This window comes from Mustela nigripes, chromosome 5 (genome assembly GCF_022355385.1).
Source record: "Mustela nigripes isolate SB6536 chromosome 5, MUSNIG.SB6536, whole genome shotgun sequence".
NCBI lineage: Eukaryota > Metazoa > Chordata > Mammalia > Carnivora > Mustelidae > Mustela > Mustela nigripes.
This window is the reverse complement of record NC_081561.1, coordinates 122,977,353-122,983,449: the sequence shown is the minus strand read 5'-3', so window position 1 is coordinate 122,983,449 and position 6,097 is coordinate 122,977,353.

Genomic DNA, 6,097 nt, shown 5'->3' with positions numbered 1-6,097 from the left:
AAAGTTTCACTTTATGATCAATGGAGGGAAACAGAAAGAGGAAAAGAAAAATGGAAATAAATATATAAGAAAAGAAAATGGTTAATAGAAATAAAGAGAAGTTGATCTGAAGGAAGTAGGAGGCATATGATACAGGAAGCTTTTGCACAAGAAGAGGCAGAGCTAGCCAGGGAAGGGAGGGGAGGAAACACAAAGTCAGGGAAGCAAAGATCCTCTCTCTACAAACTCCCTGGAGAGATTTCACAGATTTAAAAGAGGCTTCATTTCCCTCAGAGCTATCAAAAAATTAGAGATGATTCAAAAAACAAAACTTGTTTTTGTTTGTTATTGTTTGTTATTGTCAGACTTAATGCCACTTAGCATTTTGTTTCTTTCTCTTATGTCATTTGTATTAGGCCTTGGGTTTTATTGTTCTAAGTGTACCCATCAGTCTCTTCCACTGGTCTATAAATTCCTAATTGATTTCTTCATCTCCCAGTTCAAGGCTCCTAACCACAGAGGATTGAAAGACAAAGAAAATCTACAAAGAGAAACTGACAAACCTACCCACTTAGAAGATTTAGTATACATCAGAAACACAGAAACACAGCCAGGAAAGCTGAAGAGAGAAAGAAGTGGAGATTTAAATAACTAATTGAAAGCTTGTTTGACTATATATTTCCATACATGTATAATAGCTCGTATCCAACAAAATGAACATTATGTCAAAGTACATACAGATTATTATTTTTTAAAAAAGATTTTTTTATGTACTTGAAAGCGAGTGAGAGAGGGAGAGAAAGCACAGAGGGAGAGGAAGAAGCAGACCCCCCACTGAGCAAGAAGATTGATGTGGGGCTCCATCCTAGGACCCAGATATCATGACCTGAGCTGAAGCAGATGCTTAAATGACTGAGTCACCCAGGCGCCCCAACACACAGATTATTTTTAGAAACTTAATTTCTGTAAGGCTACAATGGAAATCTCATTTTGAAATCACATTTCAAAAATGTTAATATCGTACAAACAACATTGTCAAACAAAATGTAATAATATTTTAGAAATCAGAAAAATTTTTAAATTTTCTCTTACTGCCTGTCCCACATGGTAGTTTGGTGTGAGAGTAAACTTACTAATAATTTGTGGGCTAAAGAGGAAATTAATTAGAAGTCAGAAAATATTTAGAACTGAGGAAATATTAAAGCACTATGTATCAAAACTCAGAAGGTACAGTTAAAGCAGATCTTAAGGAGCAGTTTATATTTTAATCAAGCCAATTTGTAACCTATATTAAGAGCAATTTATAGTATAGGGAGCAATTTATAGTCTATATTAGGACACTATACATATTTATATATATACAGTGATTGTCAAAATCAAGATAAAAGAAACAATAGGAAAACACATACTTTAAAAGAATGGAAATTAAAGAGATGGGAGCAGAATTTAATGAAGTAGAAGAGTTTCCTGAAAAGAAAAATGAAATAAATTTTGTCAAATTTGATACAAAAACGGGTGCCTAGGTGGCTCAGTTGGCAAAGTGTCTGTCTCTTGATTTCAGCTCAGATCATAATCTCAGGGTTGTGAAATCAAGCCCCATGATGGGCTCCACACTCACAAAATCTGCTTGAGACTCTCTCTCTCTCTCTCCCTCTGCTCCTCCCTTGCTCACATGCTTGCTGTCTCTCTCTCTCTCTCTCTCAAATAAATAAATAAATAAAATCTTAAAAATTTTAATAAAAAAACACAAATAGCACAGGCCCAAATACAGAATATTATCTACAGAAAAGGAGCTGTAAATCCAAATATAACATGTAAGTAGAGATTTAAAAATTGCAAGAATGTACATTAAGAAACTTTATGTCTGTATATTTCAAAGTTCAGAAGAAATGTAAAAACCTTTAGGAAAATATAAACTAATTATGATTCAAGGAGGAAAGGATAAGCTGAATAAGAAAAAATTATTAAAGATTGTTGTTAAAAACTCTCATTGCCTACCCAAAACACCAGGCCCAGATAGGAGGTATTTGAAAGCTTGGTGTTTATTAGTATTATTATTACTACATAAGTCCAGGAATATCTTATACAGACTTGTCAGATTATAAGAGAAAAGTCAACAAACTCGTTTTATGATGCTAGTTTTACCTTAGCACTGAAACTAAAAGAGAGAATTTAAAAAAATAAGTGTATTTCACTAATGAAACTAGATATGAACAAGGAAAATCACATATTAATAAAAGAGAATCCAGTAATATACTAAAAAAAAATGTCATGATCAAATAGACCTTTTTCTGGAATGCAAAGATGGTTTAACATTTGAAAATACATCAAAGAAAGTACAGTTAAAAATGGTGAACTGAACACAAACATTTATCTCTGGTCCCTTAAAAAACCCACAGAAATGCCATTAAAAGAAAAAAAAATACATAAACCCATCTGTGAACAGTTAATGAGAGAGAAGACAAGACCAGATGACAGATACTAATTAAATTTTGGAAGCACAATAGCAAATGAATGAGTGGTTATAATTTACCAGTTTTGAAAAAGAAGAAATATAAGCCTGCAAGGAAAAAAATCTAAGAAGTAAGCCAATGCAAGGGGCACCTGGGTGACTTGGTTAAGTGTCTGCCTTCTGCTCAGGTCATGATCCCAGGGTCCTGGAATTGAGTTCCTACATTGGGATCCCTGCTCAGTGGGGAGTCTGCTTCTCCTTCTGCTTCTCCCTCTGCCTCCTCCCCACCTCTCATCTGTGTTCAATCTCTCTCTCTCTCTCTCTCTCTCTCAAATGAATAAATAAGATCTTAAAAAAAGGAACTAAGCCACTTCAAGAAGACAAACCTTAAAAAGTCTGACAGGTGGAAGTACCAGATACCTGTGAAGTCAGGAAAATTGGTTCAAAGTCTATTTAAGAACCACCTGGGTGGCTTAGATGGTTAAAAATCTGCCTTGGCTCAGGTCATGATCCCATGGTCCTGGGATAGAGCCTTGCATTATGCTCCCTGCTCAGGGGAGATCCTGCTTCTCTTTCTGCCTGCTCATGCTCGCTCTCTTTCTCTCTCTTGAATTAAAAACAAAACAAAACAAAACAAAACAAAAGGTAGCAAAACTATAAGTCACCGTCTCTGCTGCACTCACCTATACAGCTGTGTTCTGCCACAGCAGCAGAAGACAGGGAGTATGCTCGTGGAGTGGATGAACTGGAGGTAATCCATTCATAGGTATAAGGGGTGGCTGAGAGATTGGGGACAATGGGGAAAACAGGATTGAGTGTGAGAATCTTAGCCCCCCCCCCTTTTGCTTGGAGTATATTAACAGGTGGCTTATATTCCTCTAGCTGGAATAGGGAAATATTCATTGAGTGGGAGACTGATCATTGTGTGTGTATAAGTGTATGCATGCGCCTGCACCCACATGTGCCTTCACATGTCTGTGCACATACACACACCTGCACGTGCACCTCTGTGTGTCCATATGGACTTACTGTATGTCATGCACTGAATATTATCTAATTTACTTTTTATCTGAGAACAGACTAAGATGAAATAAGATGAACCACAAAGTCTGCAAATCATATATTCTCATTTGTGACAAAATAGTAGGTAATTAAAACAATTCTGAATATGAAGCCATTTATTAGTTTATTCTTTCAACAGACAGATACTGAGCAATACTATATTGAAGGTCTTGAAAAATATGCTTGGCATTTCTTTTCAAAAGGATGATTGGCATGATCTTAGAGGATGGAGAAAATAAAAATCAAGTAGATGTAGACCTTGTTATTATCTGTATAGGAATTGGTTAAGGACAGATAATATATTTCAAGAAACTCAGTTATTACCCATAACCAAATATAACTTGCTTCTATTAAAGGATAACATGAGAAAAAAACATGAACTTTTAAGTGGCTATATAGCTTTAAATAATGAATTATAATACTACCTTCTTAAATCTGAAGAACTGTGATGGTTTTTTAACATTAATATCTTTCGTCCATAGTGAAAAAAAATACTGCTTAGAATTTAAAATGAGTAGCAGTACCTGGGTGTGTCTGCCTTCAGCTCAGGTCGTGACCTCAGGGTCCTGGCATAGTGCCCTGCATGGGGCTTCCTGCTCAGCCGGGAGTCTGCCACTCCCCCTCCTCATGTTCATGTTCAGTTCTCTCTCTCTCTCATAAATAAATAAATAATCTTCAGAAAAGAATTTAGAATGAGTAACAAATGTGTTATCCTTTGAGCATTTGAGATAGTTGGGACAAATCTCATCATCTTTTTTCATAGATGTTAAAACACTTACTATGGCATTTTATAGCATTGGACTTGAAATTGAGATCCTCAGTTCGGAGTCTTGACTCTGCTACATAGAGCATTTGTGAGCTTGTTGGAGCACTTACTTCCTCAGCATGCTTATCTGTCAAAAAAGAGGTTTAAAACTGGATTTTTTTCATAGCACTGTTACGTTTATAATCTAGAAAGAGGTCTTCACTAATGGTAAATTTTGCCAGTTGGTCCTAAGCTGTCACTTAAAAATGTTTTTTTTATTTAAAGTTTTAAAATTCTATAGTTATTTTATTATTTACTCTCCTTTTTTCTGTATCTCCTCCCCTGCCTCCCTCTTTCCATTCCTTCTCCCTTTCTAAAAATTAGATTTAATAGATCACAGAAAAAGAAATCCCAAGAGAGAACAGCTTCTGTGTAGTTAATTCAGCCACTCAATGATGACAACATTTGGAACTCACCTTCTTATCAAATTTTCATTCCCGTTTCTTCAGCATATTGACTTATTTTTGACTAGTGTTCCTCTGTTTGCATGGAAATATGAAACATGGAAATATGAAACACAGTAATGTCTAGCAGAAATGAGGCCGTGTTTCAGTATGTTTCTTTGTGTGTGTCTGAAAAATAACACCCTTGCCTCTCCCTCCAGACTTCTTATATATCATTGGTCAGAATTGCTTTACATGCTCATACCTGATTAATTATTGGCAAGGAAAATAGAATCATCATGAATGAATCGGGCCAGTTAGGAAAACATCCCACCCCTCTGGAGTTGGGGTTAAAGCAGGAATACGAGCAGGAAGAAGGGCTCTTTCTTCCTGCTTGTATTTTGAGAAGAATGGTGTCTTCACGTGAGATTTGCCTCATCTTTTACTCCACTGTATTTGTAGATACTCATCTTTCACCTGAAAATTCTATTCTCTATTTTCTGCCGGGAAAATTTTTGTTCATCTTTCAGTACACATTTTGGATATTACTTTGGAAAGGATCATCATGATGAGGAATAAAATCACAGAAGTTGATACATTCAAGTTTAAATAACATTTTAGAAATAGTCTTTAACCTCTGAAGGAAAAAAAAATACTTGCAATAAAAAGAAATCTTAGCATCCGAGAGCAATAAAAAAAAAAAAAAAAGAATTGAACATCAACTAGCATCAATAAGATATAATGGGAAGCAAATATTCTGGTTCCCTGAAGAATCTAGGTCACTGACACATACTTGTACTTACTTGGAAGGAAACCAAAGCATTAAGGTTTTGAACAAGGGAGTTCAGGCTCAAAATAAGGTGGTAAAGGACAGCAAACACTCCTCATACTGTAATGTTGTGGCAATCCGCAAAGGTGTGTGAGCAAGCCCGCTCCGAGTAGAGTAGGATAGTAGCAAGCCCGCTCCGAGTAGAGTAGGATAGTAGCAAGCCCACTCTGAGTAGAGTAACAATCTGGGAAGGAAAGGGTTGTCACTGACCACCTCAGTGGAGGTTCTCTTAGTGGAAACTTGAGTAGAATTGGAAAAAGGGAACAAAGAATATTTGTTTGTTTGTTTATTTTCTCTCTCTCTCTCTCTCTCTCTCTCTCTCACACACACACACACACACACACACAGAGGCTATACCAACTTTGCAAGCTGGCAGACCTGATATTTCTCCCTCTCATCTGGCTGACAGTGTGAATGAAGAAACATTAGCAGATTCATATTACTTCACTTCCTTTTCTCTCATCTTAGGATGTCTATAAGCACTTGGACTAGGAGAGAGAGAAGAATTCAGTTGGCAACATTCATGGATTGAATTGGGACCATAGCCATTGCAACAGGTCACTACTGTGACCAAACAATTATCTCAA